This window comes from Pinus tabuliformis, chromosome 6, assembly GCF_031772625.1.
Source record: "Pinus tabuliformis cultivar Carrire ecotype Pingquan chromosome 6, CPIR1, whole genome shotgun sequence".
Classification (NCBI taxonomy): domain Eukaryota; kingdom Viridiplantae; phylum Streptophyta; class Pinopsida; order Pinales; family Pinaceae; genus Pinus; species Pinus tabuliformis.
In genome coordinates this window covers 1,092,547,334-1,092,565,720 of record NC_142292.1, presented here as the reverse complement: position 1 = coordinate 1,092,565,720, position 18,387 = coordinate 1,092,547,334, and positions in this window count along the sequence as shown.

Genomic DNA, 18,387 nt, shown 5'->3' with positions numbered 1-18,387 from the left:
TAGTTGTTAATCCCGATGTCCTCTTGCTCTTTCATGCTCTTCCTTTGCCTTCTTTCTCCAAATATCCAAGTATGCCACACCCTCCAATAGTGCTCCAAGAAAACTCGAAGTTTCCAAGAATGAGAGAGCTTCAAAATTGAACTGGAAAAATGTTACTAACTGATCCTCATAAGAATTTTTATGAATGAGGCCTCTATCTTCTTCATTTCCCATTATTTTCCTTCATTTTCCTCCTCACATGCAACCGGTGACCTTTCACATTCATTTTCTACAAATTTCCATTATTTTCATAAATAAATGTGCCAAAAACGTCATTTTTCCTTTCCAAAGCCTTATCCATTTCCTTTGACAATTTCCTTAGCCATTAATAAACCGATGAACACCCACACTAGGATGTCTTGCCCAACGTTCAGCTTGGAATAAGTGCCCCATCAACCGTGGTTATTGTTTTGCCTTTATTAACTTTTATTACATGGAATTTTCACCAGGGTTGTTACAGATCTTTGGAATGTGGTGGGTCTTAAGCCCAACATTGGAGTCTCTAAAAGCATAATTCATATTCCTTTTTTCCTCATCATTATTTTCATGGATTACCTTGTCACCACTGGGAAGCCTTTCTTGCAGCAACTTCGTCAACCCTTCCAACCCTTCCATCTTGACATTCATCATTGCTTCCACATCTACTTTTAAACCATCCTTCAAACGTTTTATTTCTATTTTTAGACCATCCATGTCTCCTTTTAAGCCATTCATGTGCCATTTTAGTATATTTATGTCCCCTTTTATTTCATCTTTGGTTGCTCTTTGTCAGAGTGAAATTTGTTGCGCTTGGTGCCGTAATTTTGATATAACATGTTGCAATTCTTCCAATTCATGCATCATAGTAGAGCTTTTTGAGGGCTTAATGGATGTAGAATTATTTTGTTTTGGAGGCATTTTAGAGCCAAATATTGATACCTATGATTCAATATTCCCTTGGAATCACTTCAACTAATTTTTCAAACAAAATTTATGCAATTTTTAAAAAAATATACACCTTTTTCTTGCTTTTAGGAGCTCGATCTTGAAATAGTTTTAACTCTGTAATTTAAGCTCTCCATAGTATGAAATTTTGTCCTGTGGAATCATTTTGGGTTTCTTTCAAACTCCACAAGTCAGGCTGAGATTATATTCCTCAAGATAAAGTTATGCCCAATCTCCGACAATGACTTGGTCATGCACTGGTTCAATAGAGAAAACTTGTATGGAATTCCACACGTCATTATTTCAACCTTTAGCCCTAAAAATTATGCACAAAAAAATATCACGCGCTTTTAGTCACTTTTACAAAATTCAAATCGGATGCTTGTAGAGAAAGTTATGAATATTTTCCCTAGGTCATTTGTTTGAGACTGGATTCTGGAGCATGTAAGAAACCTTGACTTCTTCAGACCATATCTCAAACAATATAGTGAACCAAGATCTAAAATTTCTACAAGAAGTTCACCAATATTTCAGGTCCATGTGGTTGAAATTTCGGCTTCTAAAGCTTCATAGAAAAACATTATAGTGAAAATTCCAAAATGACATGTTTGAAGCAGAAAAACCCTAGAATCTAAAGCTTTGATACCAAATGTTATGCAACCAACTCTCAAAATAGAAGAAAAGATAGATAAAAAACTTAAAAATTATCCTATTCAATGGGAAAACCTCCTTTACATTATGTTAGTGTCAGTTAGTTCAGCCTCTCATCAGTGATCAAATATGCTCTTACAAGGTTTTGTTAGGGTGTCAAGTCAAATTTTTGTCATTTCAGTGAATCTTCAAATAAAAATTTGGTCACTGGTTGTTGTGTCTAGGTAACTACTCCTCCCTTCACTTACTCATGGTCTTCATCACTCATCATGGTCATTGTACTCTTCGAGGTATCATATCTTCATTTAAATGTCTTGGGTCATGAAATGGTTAAATTCCTCATTTTAGGTCATGGTTTAGGGCTTCACTCCATGTGTCTTCATGATACCATATGTCAAAACAAACATGTCAATCAGTTAATTCAGTGGGTAAATGGAGTTAGCAGCTTAGGGAAATCAAAATAAAGGTAAAGGTAACATTTAATTTCAAATAAGACGATGTTGCAATACACTACCTCACCTCATCATTCCTCATGGGAACATGTTTGCTTCAAAATATGTTTCTAACAAAATGGAGAATAATTTTATAAACGTGAAAGAGGTTCTCGTCCATTATAGTCCAAGGAACAAAAACCTCCTTCAATTTATGCACAGGTGTTATTATTTGAAAGAAGTACCCAAAATACAATTTCTACGGGAGAGTTGCTACACTTCTGGACCGCTTGACCTCAACACAGTTTTTCAAGGGTTTGGAGCAGGTTTTGGTAGTGCTTGAGGCCTCTATTGTGTAGCAGACATCCTAAGATTTCCAATGGTACCTTCAGCTTGTGATTTGGATTAGTGGAAGTTATCCAAAAGTAATCTTCAAGTTGGCACTGCGCTCTTGTTAGGGAAACCTTGAGTTTTTGGAGTGACCTTGGGAAATCAATTTTTCTCCCTCATGGATTGTCCAAATTACATGCTTGATGTGTCCATCTTATAGCAGACTTCAACAGATTTCTAACACGCTATCAAGCTCTCAATTTAGAGCAGTTTAAGGCCTCAAAAAGTGGTTTGGAAGACCGGCGTTGCGCTTAGGAGGCCGGCACTGTGCTCAGAAGAACTGTGCTGCGCTCAGGAACACTGCGCTGCGCGCAGAACAGAGTGCCCAGAAATCCTTCAAAACTCTCCCAAATCTCAAATTTTCACTTGCAAGCTTGATTTTATTAACTTCTAAACCAAGGGACAACTAAGTACACCATCATTATCCCTCTTTTGTTTTTCCAAATTCATCTCATGTCAATGATTCATCAAGTTAGGGTTTGTAGTGAAATTTGCATGGGAAATGATAGGGTGAAAATGGCCATATTTATTTTATGCTTCTAAAACATGTAAAATGGTTTCCTACACCTGCATACATATTTAATAAACCATTTTAACCATTCAATTCACCTCAAAACAAATTTTTACCCCTAAAAAAGTAAAACCCTAGCTCATTCCTAGAGGTTTTTGGGCATTTTTCATTACAAACCCTGTTTTTCCTCCTTGCAAGTAGATCACTCTTCCACTATTTCTTCATTCATTTTCATCAGCTTCCAAAGTTCATATCCACCTTTTTCAAACCTCCTCTATCATTTTGTCAAAATCCACCTTCGCATCACTTCATTTCCATTCATAACTCACAGTTTATTTTTCATTCAAATGGAGGTGGGATCCTCTAGCAAATCAGTGTAGAAAACTCAAATACCTAAGCCTGAGGTGACTAAAGTGTACAAGAGAGGACATAGGCTTGTGTTTTTGAAGCGAACAAAGTTCCTTCTTAAGATTAATTACTCCAAAAGACTTGGAATATCAAATTATCCATTAAGGATATAAATATTATATTAAATATGTGAATAAGAATAAGAATGATGAGGAATTACAATGAGAACGAGAGGCTTGCTTATATACCAAGCAAGTGTCTCTTCATGAAGAATCATGTCTTATTAGACATGCCTCTTCAACCTAATTACTACTTAACTAATAATTAATTATGATTATTATCATTTACATTATATTTATATTATTTATATATTTTATTCGTTACATTGCCTCCTTCCTCAAAGAGCTTTGTCCTCAAAGCTTGTCGATGAAAAAAGGCTTGATCTCTTTTTCGGCTTTGAAAGTCTTTCTCTCTTGGAATAGTCATCTTTGTCGATACAAACTGATATGATCTTCCTAGTGACAAACAGAATTGTCGCACTGAGAAGGGATCAGACCATCCCAGATTAATTTTCTGTATAGTATTCTGATCACTGGAATTTTGTTGTCTTTGGTTTGAATGGTCCTGATACGTAGCTTGGTTTATTTTTCTACTCTTGTGATTCGGATGTCGATATAAAGTTTTTAGATTTTCTTTTGGTGAAGATGTTTTTGAATTGGTTATGGAACATTCACTTGGGATGTCCATTGTCTGAACTGCAACATCTAAGCGTGTCGTTTCTTCAACTGATTTGTCTTCTTGAGTTGTCATATTCACTGGATCAGTATTTGTTCCCTTATTTTCAACTTGAATTGTTGTAACTGGAGATTTTGATATTTCTTCTTGAGTGACTTTTTCCAACTTATCTTTTAATGCTTTCTTATCCTCCTTAAGTTTCTTAGTTTGATTGAGCAGAATTTGATTATGGTTTCTCAGACGTAAAATTTCTTTGGTTTTTGATTCATCAACCTTATTTTCAGTGTTTTGAATTTTAAAATTTTCATCTTTTAGATCTCTGATTTGTTCTAATAAATTTTTATTGAGGTTCTTTAAATGCAAAGTTTCCTCTTCTTGTTCTGATAAGTGCTCCTTGAGTTCCTTCTTTGATGCTTTAGCTTTCTTGACTTCTTCGAATAGCTTTTCTTGGTGATCTCTTAGGCGCGAAATTTCTTTGTCTCTGCTGCAGATGACTTCTTCAAGCTCTTTTTGCTTCTTTGATATAGTTTTTTCGTTATCTTGAAACATCAAATCGGAGATATCCTTAAGGTCTTCTAATGAAGATTTTATTGATTTTGATTTACTTGTTATGTCTCGAAACATGACCATCTTCCCTTTATAAGGAAACGTCAAAACTTGTTTCTTTATGTTTAACATGAATGTACCCAAATCCTTAAACCAGGGTTGACCGAGTATGATGTCAGTGTTTCTATTCGTCCTTACAACATGAAATTGAGATATGTAGTCATAATGACCTATTGTCACTTGTAGATCACTAATTTTATACTTGTTTTGGTCAAAAATATTTTTCTTTACACTAATGCTTAGCTCTGGAATTAATAGTTGATTTGCCAAGTTGATGTTGATATAATTTTTATCATTGCTTGGGTTGATGGCGACATTAACTTCTCTTCCTTGGATATTTCCTTTTAATGTAATTACTCTATGATCTATAACTGAAAGACCATTATAAGAAAACCTTTCTTCCTTCATCATTTTAACTTTGTATGGAATTTTTTTTTTTTTAATAACTTATTTTATCTCCCTTTATATATATATATATTTCCAATATTCTCCCTTAATGTGGATTGTTAAAAACTTGAATACCCTTTTATTAAAAAAAAATACTCCTTTATATTGTTTCCCTCTATATATGTATGTATTTCTTTATATTAAGACCCTTTTTCAAAATAACTTTATTATCTTAAAATAATAATAGTTTCACTTTTTTTTTAATAATAAATTGGTCCCTTTTTTATATACTTAATTACTCCCTTGATAACTTTTTAATGTCACCCCACTTAATATAAAGGTCACGTCTTTTCATATGACACGGTCACGATGTTCACAATACTTTTTAAGTAAAAAGTAATATTTACCTTTCACGTAAGAGCTTTTGGATCCCTGTTTTCTCTTTAACTTTTAAAATACCATGGGTTGTTTCTAAAACCTCGGTTAATGTTCTCCACGTAAAATGTAAAATGTAAAACTTACTACTGGTTTCTAAAACCACGGGCAATTACCAATGGTTTCTAAAATACCATGGGCAATTGTTTCTAAAACCTCGGTTAATGTTCTCCACGTAAAATGTAAAACTTACCACTGGTTTCTAAAACCACAAGCAATTACCATTGGTTTCTAAAACCACGGGCTTCTCCACGTAAAAAAAAATTCTCGCTTATCTTTATTATGCACTTTTATCAATAATGTAAAACCCTTTATATATATATATATATATAGATTTTTTTTTTTTACTTTCCTCTTTTTTTTATATACCCTTCTTCTTTATTCTTTATTATTATTTTTTTAAATAATGGCCAAAGACCTAAAAATTGGAGAATCTCCCAATATGTAGCGAAACACTTTAATTATGACAGCAACGAAGTTGATGATAGGTTGATAGCCAAAGGCCTGGTGATCAGCCAACGTGGCTATGATACCACATGAAGCGAACAAAGTTCCTTCTTAAGATTAATTACTCCAAAAGACATGGAATATCAAATTATCCATTAAGGATATAAATATTATATTAAATATGTGAATAAGAATAAGAATGATGATGAATTACAATGAGAACGAGAGGCTTGCTTATATACCAAGCAAGTGTCTCTTCATGAAGAGTCATGTCTTATTAGACATGCCTCTTCAACCTAATTACTACTTAACTAATAATTAATTATGATTATTATCATTTACATTATATTTATATTATTTATATATTTTATTCGTTACAGTTTTCTTCTCATGGAGAGAAAGGGGCCAAGCCTTCTTCATTGACAAAGCAGGAACCGACAGCAAAAGAGAAAGATACAGTTGAGCATGAGTTTGAACTGGTTGATTCAAAGGCTGAGGATCAGAATTCAAACATGTGATAGACAAACAGGGATAAGGACTATCAAATCAAGGAGCTAGCAATCAATTTGGAAAGAACAAAATATGTCATATCATTCCTTGAACAGGGAAACAGTCAACTCAAAGCAAAGGAGTTGATCCTAGAAAAGGAAAAAGCCAAGTTATTGTAGCAAGTCGGCAAAGGTAAGGAGATTATGGAATCAAGAAAGCATGAAGCATCAAATGGGAGAGGAAAAAGTAAAAGACCAAGAACAAGAGGCCTCAAGAAATCTTTGTAAGAAGAGCAAGAACAAATTATGTTGAATGAGGACCTTGACCTAGAGGATAGGATTGCCCTTGAGGTTCATCAAGATAAGGAATATTGGCTAAATAGGCTAAATGAACACTTGGACAAGCTCCTTGAGAAGGCAAACAAGGATAATCAGTTGCTCAGACACATGGCGCACCACTACCAAGCTCAAAACATGATCGCCAATGTCTAGGTAAATCAACTTGAAAATAAGCTCAAGGATGCCAAAAAAAATACCAAAAGGATGAGGGAAACTTGGAGATGCTTGTTGAATCATCTATGAAGCTATAAAAAACATGTTTTTACACCTTCCCTCCAATTTTTAGCAAATTCTGATCATTTTTAGTTTTTTGAGAATTTTTGGTCTAAATTCAGAAATTCAACTGCTCCAGAAGCGGCGCTATGCTTTTTCCTCGGGACTCCATTTGAGGAAAGGTCTACATTTTTGGAAAGCTCTTTCCATCCTTTAAAAACCCTTTTCTCAGATTTTTCAGAGGTGGCTTAGTTTGGAGAAAAAGGCAAAAAAGTGGCAAAAAAATAGCATTTTGGACCCTTTTTTGACAGGTGCTATGCTTATGGAGCGACCTTGGGAGAATGGATGTTTGAAGTTCTTCCCATGGTCCAAATTTAGAAATGAAAACTTTTCTGGGAACTAGACGTGAAGGGCTAGTTGAACGTTCTCTCAGTTGTGCATTTTTATCCCTGGAAGATAGCTAAAAATTATCTTACAGTCAACGTTGTGCTTCTGCACTTTTTGGTGTTTCAAATTGTAAATTACACTATGTAGATTTCTAGTTTCTAGTTTGACTTAGTCAAAGTCAAGATTCTCTATGTAATGGCACTATTTTCGAGGCTAGGTGATGTAGGAATGAATAAATGTACATCATAGGTTTTTTTTATGTTTATTAGGCCTCATAAAAGAAGCAAACTCCTAAATAAACTCTCCATGAAGTGTTTGAGTTTCACCTTCTCACTTCACTTGTTGGTTGAGAGAATCTTGGACTCAGTTCCTCCACCAAGGAATTCGACTCCTGAAGGTGGGAAAGTGGTCTAGGAGAGTCTATATCTATCATTTCTCCTCATGAGAAGAGGGTTGAACTTTTTGTAAAGGAAGCTTGCATGTAATCATCTTTTTAGCTAATACAGAGACAGGTTGCAGCTATTTTCAAGGAACTCTAGCCCAGTGAGTTCATGGTGCTTGTACTTCATTATTTTTGTTTTCCAATGACCTAAACATCTTTATCTACATTATATCTATTCTTTCTATGGATGTCTTACAATAAAATACACATAATTCTTGTTTTTCAAGCTCTGTTATCTAGTTTTCATAGTTATGTGTATGTCTTCCTAAGCTAATGAAATCATGTTTATTTATGCTCATTAGTTTCTTCCACACTATATCCCCTATACTACACTGACAATACTCAAAATACACCATGGCTTATGATATCTATCTCCTTCTCATATTTTCTCTTGCACTCCTACAGCCTAGACCTATTTGTGGCTCCAAACCCTAAGTTTAACAAACCTTAAAAAACCAAAATTTCACAAATTAACAAACAAATACATATCTAGCCTAAAATTCATTTGCTTTAAAGTCATATCATTGATAAGAGACTCAGAGATATCCCACTCATGCTCAATAGGGCTAGCTACTGAGGTGAAGTGGTTTGAGGTTACCCTTCTCGATTTCCTTTTCAGCCTAGGAGAATGTAAGGCCTAACATTTTTGGCGTCATTGTCGGGGAACAAAAGATCATATCTTCCCTGGGAAAGAACAACAAGGATCAGATCTGATTGTTGATGGTGAACAGTGATCATACATAAGAAAGGTTGTGCATCTTTCATCTCGCGACTCTAGTGTCGAGGAATCCAAAGGTTCAAAATTTTCATGGCAACTCCACTGTTCAAAAACCGGCAGTTTGAAGAACTTCTTGGTGTCTTAATTGTTTTCAAGATGGATTCAACTGCTCGAAGGTATGCTCCTATGAATCGAGCTCATATTCCTGGTTTTCTAAATCGAATTCCTTGCATTGATTGGCAAACTAATTTTCCCAAATTCATAGATGGAAACGAAGATGAGGCTATTCTACATCTAATCAAATTTCATAGGCATATACATAAGCTTGGGATTAAGCTTCATGAGGATTGTTTGATGAAAATGTTTATTGCTACCCTAGAAGGAAAAGCAACATCATGGTATGAAGGATTGAAGCCATGTAGCTTATTCTCTATTAAAGAATTCCACACAACATTCTTTGAGTTTTATGGAAAATATCATCATTCAATGTTGTTGTTCGAAGATTGTTGTGAATCCTATGAAACTTCATTCAATACCTTGAAGAAACTTTTGGTGATGAAGAATGTCTGGACTATGAGATCAGAGAGGCCCTTTATGAATGTTCTTCCCAACAAAAAATAACAGAGATTAGCTTTTTTGATACAAAGGATCATTTACAACACACTCAACTCCTTCTTTGCTTGAAGATGAAACAGATCTACATCCTAACTGTCAAGAAGAAATTGGTCCAAGTGAGAATTATGAAATTGCATGTACAGAAAACTTAAGCGATGAACCATCTAATGACAATGATCATCTACTTTTGCAAGGAAATAGTGAACAAGAATTTGTTTCCCTTGATTCTTGTGGCAGTCAAATTGATATTCTTCGTGTTGAAGCACACGAGGAATCAAATATACTTGAAGTGGTTGTTGCATTTAAAGTTTTCCATGAGCATCCAAAACCGTGACTTTTGGATGAGAGGTATGAAGATAGTCATTCACTTGTTCTTTCAGATTGTTCTTTCTCTGAGGTTTTATTTCAAGATCAGGTTTGTGAAGACCGAGATGAAGTTTCTGATGAAATGTATGAACAAGGATCTCTAGACATTCACCACTCATATGTCTCTGCAGCTCATCCATTTTCTGAAGCACTATTTCAAGGGCAGATTCATGCAAATCATAATTTAAAATTGGTATGTGTGAATGTTTCGGACAATGTAATTATGGCAAAGAATAATCATCAAGCATTACAAGAATATTATGAAGAGGATAGCAGCGATAAAGAAGAGGTTGTTTTAGAGCCACTTGCACATGATGATCTTCCTCCAGATTCAGAAAACGAAGAGTGTGCTTGTATTTCTTCTGAATTTCAAGATATGCTAATGTTCCATATTATTATAGACCCTATTGCCAATTTGTTGCAGCCATCTGGAAAGATGAATTTTCTTGTATTTATGGAGCATGAGCACATGTTCAGTGGACACCCAAAGTTTCCTAGCTTTTGTTTGTTCTACCTGCTCAAGGAAAGTACAAGTAGAATTCAAGTAAGTAGCCACTTGTTGGATTGGTTACACTAGAGGGATCATTACACATGATTGTATATACATTTTCAATAGGTGGCTGGTTATCATCGGGATTTAAAGCCTGAGGTGAAGGCCCTAAGATCCCGATGGTCTGCTGCCATAAGTAAGTTCAGTCAGTGTGTTTTTTATAGTCAAGTGAGTCAGTTTTCAGTTTGCGTTTAGTCTTTGCATTTTGACTCCATGCCCAATGGATAAGGCTACTCAGCCTACGGTGTTCTTGACACCTCCAAGGAGCTGCCATCCCCAGTTGGAGCCAATGTTACTGTCAGTTAGTTCAGCCTGTCACCAATGATCAAATATGCTCTTACAAGGTGTTGTTAAGGTGTCAAGTCAAATTTTGGTCATTTCAGTGAATCTTCAAATAAAAATTTGGTCACTGGTTGTTGTGTCTAGGTAACTGTTGCTCCCTTCACTTACTCATGGTCTTCATCACTCATCATGGTCATTGTATTCTTTGAAGTATCATATCTTCATTTAAATGTCTTGGGTCATGAAATGGTTAAATTCCTCATTTTAGGTCATGGTCTAGAGTTTCACTCCATGTGTCGTCGTGATACCATATGTCAAAAAAAAACATTTCCATCAGTTAATTCAGTGGGTAAATGGAGTTAGCAGCTTAGGGAAATCAAAATAAAGGTAAAGGTAATATTTAATTTCAAATAAGACAATGTTGCAGTACACTACCTCGCCTCATCATTCCTCATAGGAACATGTTTTCTTCAAAATATGTTTCTGATAAAATGGAGAATAATTTTATAAAAGTGAAAGAGGTTTTTGTCCATTATAGTCCAAGGAACGAAAAAATCCTTCAATTTATTCACATGTGTTATTATTTGAAATAAATTCCCAAAATACAATTGCTACGGGAGAGTTGTTGCACTTTTGGACAGCTTGACTTCAAGACAATTTTTCAAGCATTTGGAGAAGGCTTTGGTAGTTCTTGAGGAGTCTATTGTGTAGCAGACATCCTAATATTTCCAATGGTACCTTTAGCTTGTGATTTGGATCAGTGGAAGGCATCCAAAATTAATTTGCAAGTTGGCACTGCGCTCTTGTCAGAGAAACCCTGAGTTTTTGGAGTGACCTTGGGAAAATCAAATTTTCTCCCTCATGGAGTGTCCAAACTACATGACTGAGGTGTCCATCTTATAGCGGACTTCATAAGATTTCCAATGAGCTATCAAGATCTCAATTTTGAGCAGTTTAAGGCCTCCAAAAGTGGTTTGGAAGACCGGTGTTGCGCTCAGGAACAAAGCGTTGCGCTCAGGAGGTCGGCGCTGCGCTCAAAAGAACTACGCTACGCTTTGGTGCTACGCGTAGGATAGAGTGCCCAGAAATCCTTCAAAACTCTTCCAAATCTCAATTTTTCACTTGAAAGATTGATTTTTTTGACTTGTAAGCCAAGGAACAAGTAAGTACACCATCATTATCCCTCTTTTACTTTTCCAAATTTGTCTCATGTCAATGATTCTTCAAGTTATGGTTTGTAGTGAAATTTGCATGGGAAATGATAGGGTGAAAATGGCCATCTTTATTTTTGGTTTCTAAAACATGTAAAATGGTTTCCTACACCTGCATACATATTTAATAAACCATTTTAACCATTCAATTTACCTCAAAACAAAGTTTTACCCCTCAAAAAGTAAAACCCTAGCTCATTCCTAGAGGTTTTTGGGCATTTTTCATTACAAGCCCTGTTTTTACTCCATGCAAGCAGATCACTATTCCACTGTTTCTTCAATCATTTTCATCAGCTTCCAAAGTTCATATCCACCTTTTTCAAACCTCCTCTATCATTTTGTCAAAATCCACCTTCACATCCTTCATTTCCATTCATACCTCAAAGTTTATTTTTCATTCAAATAGAGGTGGGGTCCTCTAGCAAATCAATGGAGAAAACTCAAGTACCTAAGCCTGAGGTGACTAAAGTGTACAAGAGAGGATAGAGGCTTGTGTTTTCTTCTCATGGAGAGAAAGGGGCCAAGCCTTCTTCATTGAAAAAGCGGGAACTGGCAGCAAAAGAGAAAGACACAGTTGAGCATGAGTTTGAACTGGTTGATTCAAAGGCTAAGGATCAGAATTCAAACATGTGATAGACAAACAGGGATAAGGAATATCAAATCAAGGAGCTAGCAATCAATTTGGAAAGATCAAAATATGTCATATCATTCCTTGAACAGGAAAACGGTCAACTCAAAGCCCATGCAGGAGCATTCAACCCAAGGAAAATCATTGTATTTTAGTAGACATAGGGGGGTCATGTGTTTTAAGGAAGTTGGTTTCCTAAGTCTCAAATTAATGTACTATTTAGGCTTTTAAGCAATTACAACAGGAATTAATTAGATGTGTGAGGATGTTTGTAAATGCTCTCGAATAAAGGAGAACATGAGTTGTTAATAATGACAAGAGAGTTAGAAGTCAATTATAACTCTAAAGGTAGTTTCATGATTCAAGGAACTAGAGAGAGTTTTTAGGAATTAATTGAAGTTAGAAGTGGACATAGAAGAAATTCAGGAGTCAGTTTAGTAGATCTAGGATTTGACACATAATTAGTTCAACAGAACCTTTCTGGTATAAATGTAAGCCTATGGGCAGAGTAAAAAAGGAAGGAGAGGCCACTGATATTGAATATCATTCCTGTGAGAGACAGAAAGTCTCAATATGTAATAATTTGTTTATACTTATATATAGAGAGGTTTATTTCCTAACTGTGTAAGTGTGTGAAACGAGTATTTAATGAATGAATTACATGTAAGTTATGAATTCGTAGGTTCTGTAACAGAAGGTTGCAGGCAGAGTTCTGTAGATACGCAGAGGAGAGAATGATTCAGAGGAATCATAAGGGATCTTTGAATCTAGATAAAGGATCAAAGTAAGCTCTGGAGAGGTAGCGAAGGGAGAATTCGCAGAGTTAAGTTCAGAGGAAGCGGAAGAGCGGAAAACCAAAACCCTAAAGAAAAACCCAAAACCACAAGGAAAAACATTGAAGGACGAAGTAAAGTCAAAGGAAAGGAACGAGCGGAGAAGTGAAGAGGTGATGCATAAGAATCGTTAGATCTCATAGATCAATGGTCATTGCATGAGAGAAGAGCGCAGGAGATAACTAACGAAAAGGCGAGTTTATAAGCGGAAGTGGTATTTCGGGCGAGGTTTAAATGGTAAGTGGTATGGAAGGGTGAGCACCCGATTCCACTCACCATTCGACACGTAGCACAAAGGTGGTGAGGGGAAACCACTTTATCAGGCGGTTAATCCTCGTGCTCGTTGTCTATCCGAAACCAACATCAACCGTCAAATATGAAGAAGGAAGATCGACGGCGGAGGGTCATCGTTCTATTATGTTGATCGGGTGAAAGTCCTACCATCAGATCGAGTCTAGATCAACGGTCATAATTTGATCGTTGATCAGAGTTTGAATGGAGAGCGCAATGGAAAGGCGATGGATGAGTGCGGACCCGACGATAATTATGAACGTGGGTTTATAATGTTTGAAGTCTGGCCTATGTGTTTCGGTCAGGTTATTCCTTTGTATTCCGATATAATTGAAGTTCCGTGTTTAAAGGTAAGTTTATGCGATAAATGCTATGTAACCAATGTTTAAAGAGGGAAGGTTATATATATGTGGTTAAAGGGTTAGCGAAAGCTTAAACTAAGGTTTATGGGAGTGAATGAGTCCCAATAGAAGGGTTTAATGAAAGGCTTTAATAAAGTCATAAATGAAGGCTTGAGGGTTGATTAAAATCCCGATAAGTGGATATTGCGTAAGGGTTAGGCTTGTCCTTAACCATTGATGGTTGAGATTTTGACTCCTTAGAGAGTTAAAACTCCTGGGACAAATGTACTTATGCATTTTAGATGCATATTGTGGGTGTAAGCGGGGGTAACCCTGCATCATTTGGTATCAGAGCAGAATTGTAATTGAAACAATTGGTGTTAAAATAGAACAAATAAATTCTATGTGAAATAATTGAGAACAAAGTTATGTGTCAAAGATGTTTATGCAGGAAAGGAAGGATCAGATTCTAATCTGACAAAAAGTAGGCACACAGAGGTGATGTGTAGCAGAACTTGCAGATGTAAGAAACAGAGGACAATCCATTCAAGGTACAAGTGGAATGGTAAAACAAGATCACGCTGAGATCTTGAAGGTGAGGTGATATGTTTTGTTTTGATTTGAGAATGTGTGTTTATACATTGATATGCAGGTGACAGCATAAGAAGGTGTGAAGGTTGCAGCAATCTAGAGCAAGGAGTGCTCAATTGGTTCCAAAGGAAAGAACCAGAGAGATGCTAAAAGACTGAGCTCAAAGGAGAGAAGCTTAGTGAGACATATGTAGCAAGGAGGAGACTTGTTACTGCAGAGGTATTATTGCAGATCACAAAGGAAATTCCACAGAGGATGTGGGTAGAATTGCTAAAGGATGAAGGAAGCTGGTAAGACTTTCTAAGTGAAAGAAGAGGTGGTCAGAACCAAGTATTTCATTGTGATTGAAATACAAGAGGAAAGTTGTGTTCTTGAGAAGTGTAGATGAGTTGAAGCCTAGAAGGAGCAGAGAGAAGTGCTCAAAGGAGGTTCCAGAGATAGAGAACCAAGTGCTTGCCAAAAGACCAAGTACAGAGGAAAGCTTGGTGAGGTAAGTTGCAACAAGGAGGACTTGTTGTTGCAGAGGCTTTAATGCAACTCATAGTGAGTGAGTGAGGAGCTCATGAAGAGAGAGGAGAAGAAGATGGCTACTGATAGTCATAGCAGAGGTTCTGAGGAAGACCATAGCAGAAGAAAGATGAAGAAAGAGGATGCCAAGGAAAATGGCAAGAGGATGAGTCAAGAGGAAATTGACAAAGAGATTGCAGAGTTAAAAGAACAACTCGATGCATTAAGGAGAATACTTGAGGAAATCCAGAGACTAGGTTGGGTCTTGAGGAAGAAGCCAGTGAAGTGGCATAAGTTGCAGAGAAGGCTACAATAGAGGCAAGTAAGGTGGCTGATGGAAGAACTCAAAGAAGCTGAGTTGGAAATGAAAATGGAAGTGTCCATTTGTGAAGCAGAACAGGGTGAAGTTCTGAGAGAAGATGAAGACTTTAAGGCTGAAACTTCAAGTGAGGCCAAAGCATCATATGGTTTTAAATCTAACAATTTGTGTATGTTTGCAGGGGAAACATGTAAAGAAGGACAATATACTGATATTGTCATAAAGGAGGAAGAAGACAAGCAGAATCTAAATTATGTTCTGGAAGAAGACGAGATAGATAGGTCTCATATACAGCTGGGGCAAGATATCAAACAACCAAGTGAAGGGCTTGAGGAGATTGAAGAGGAGACCGTCGAAGAATTTTTGAATCATATGAAGGATTTAGAACAGCAAGGAGATATGATCGATGAAACATCAAGTGGGACCACAAGGTCTTATGTTTCTAAGACTGATAGTTTGTCTGTGGATGTAGAACAAATAAAGGAGAATATTAATGCAGATGGTGAGACAAGGATAGCTCTTGGAGAAAGTAAACAACAAGAGATTAAAGGCAAAGTTTAAGAAGAGACTATGTTAGCTGAAAACATAGTAAAGGATCATCAGTTCACTATGATGATAGGCACAGTGGAAATAGCCATGGAAACTGTTGAAACAATCAGTAAGAAAGAAGGACATCTACTAAAAGATGTTAAGAAGGAAGAACCCTATGCAAAGGATTTAACCTTGGGAGAAGGAACACTAACAAAGGAGTGTTTTGCAGAGGATGAGCAATCTTTTGAAACTATCAGAAGTATGGAAGAGTATCTTTCAAAAGATAAAAACTCTGAAATAAAGGAGGATGGAGAATGTCTCTTAAATGAGAGAAGAAGTGATTTATTGTAGCAGAAAGAACTTAATAATGCATTGATATTTGAAACTGTGACAACACTGGAAGAATTTCTTATGAAAGAAGGAGATGAAATTCAATCTGAAGAGCTGATATGTGAAGCAACAGTTGAGACTATTGAACCTTGTGATTTTAAAATTGACAATTTGTTTATAAATGCAGGAATTATAAGTGATGATGAAATACTTATGAAGTATCACAGATAAATTGCATTGTTGGAATATTTGCTGGAAAATTCAGAGTATGACAGTGCGATTGCAAAAGAAGGAGTTCACTATAGTGGACAAGAGCAGGAAGACATCATTAGAGCAAATGATGTGGGGGAGAGACTAGTTGATAGTCTCATGAAGTCTTTTGAGAATTCAACACAGCATATTGATGTGCTAACAGAGGAGAAAGAAACAGAGCAGCAAACTGAATTGTTGACAAAGGAAGATAAGGCACAGAAGCCTTATGTTTTTTATTTTAACAAGTATTTTGTGAGTGCAGGTTTTGTTAAAGATGCTGAAGGAAATTTGGCACAGATGAGCAGCCAAATAAAGATGAAAGAATTCAATCCATGGAAAAAAGATGCTCAATTTCTAGAGAGAATGCTGGAAAGTCATGATTCAGTGTAGACATAAATAATCATGAAAGAGGATAACGATGAAAGGGAGGCAGCAAGAATAACATAACAAGTAAGAATGAGAGGAAGAGTAAGAGTAAGTGATAGCATTCGACAACTCCAAGAAGAAGAAAAACAGATTGAAGAGTTGGTGGACAGCATCAACAACCTGAAACAAAGAGAAAGAGGCAGAAGTAAGGGGCAAAATATAGACCAGTCCAAGGATGTACTAGAGATGGAGGTTGAAGAATTATGGTAGCTAATGATGAAACAGGCCATAGGGAGGAAACGATCGCAGCAGGAAACATGATCAATCAGAATTTGAACCTGATTGACAAGGAGAGGAAGATGAAACAGAAAATAGCAGACATATAGCAGCAACAAAGGTGCAGAGCTTTCAGACAGTTACAAACTAAAGTTTGGGACCTTGGAGGTTTTCTATCAACACATGAAGACACATGATCAGGAGATCATGAATATTTTCTATGCTGGGAGTCTGATGCAGGAGCATTCAGCCCAAGAAAAATCATTGTATTTTAGTAGACATAGGGGGGTCATGTGTTTTAAGGAGTTGGTTTCCTAAGTCTCAATTTAATGTAATATTTAGGCTTTTAAGCAATTAGAATAGGAATCAATTAGATGTGTGAGGATGTTTGTAAATGCTCTCGAAAAAAGGAGAACATGAGTGGTTAATAATGACAAGAGAGTTAGAAGTCAATTATAGCTCTAAAGCTAGTTTCATGATTCGAGGAACTAGAGAGAGTTCTTAGGAATTAATTGAAGTTAGAAGTGGACATAGAGGGAATTTAGGAGTCAGTTTAGTAGATCTAGGATTTGAACCAAAATTAGTTCAATAGAACCTTTCTGGTATAAATGTAAGCCTACGGGCAGAGTTAAAAAGGAAAGAGAGGCCACTGATATTGAAGATCAGACCTGTGAGAGACAGAAAGTCTCGATATGTAATCATTTGTTTATACTTTTATATATAGATATTTATTTCCTAACTATGTAAGTCTGTGAAACGAGTATTTAATGAATGAATTACATGTAAGTTATGAATTCGTAGGTTCTGTAACAGAAGGTTGCAGGCAGAGTTCTGTAGATACGCAGAGGAGAGAATGATTTAGAGGAATCATAAGGGATCTTTGAATCCAGTGAAAGGATAAAAGTAAGCTCTGGAGAGGTAGCCAAGGGAAAATCCATGGAGTTAAGTTCAGAGGAAGCGGAAGAGCGGAAAACCGAAACCCTGAAGAAAAACCCAAAACCACAAGGAAAAACATTGAAGGATGAAGTAAAGTCAAAGGAAAGGAATGAGCAGAGAAGTGAAGAGGTGATGCATAAGAACCATTAGATCTCATAGATCAATGGTCATCACATGAGAGAAGAGTGTGGGAGATAACTGACAAAAAGGCGGGTTTATAAACGGAAGTGGTATTTCGGGTGAGGTTTAAATCGTAAGTGGTATGGAAGGGTGAGCGCCCGATTCCACTCACCATTCAACACGTAGCACAAAGGTGGTGAGGAGAAACCGATTTATTGGGCGGTTAATCCCCGTGCTCGTTTTCTATCCGAAACCAACATCAACCATCAGATATGAAGAAGGAAGATCGACGACAGAGGGTCGTCCTTCTGTTCTGTTGATCGGGTGAAAGTCCTACCGTCGGATCGAGTCTAGATTGACGGTCATAATTTGATCATTGTTTTAGCGCTTGAAATTTCACCTCAGGCTGAGAAAGGTAAACTCCAAGGCAACATCAAACCACTTAGCCTCGTAGCTAGCCCTACGGGGCAGGAGAGGGCTCTCTCCGGTCTATCTCAGTAAAGATCTTCAATGGGCGAGATGACCAATAGGGAAACACTGATTTTAGGCTA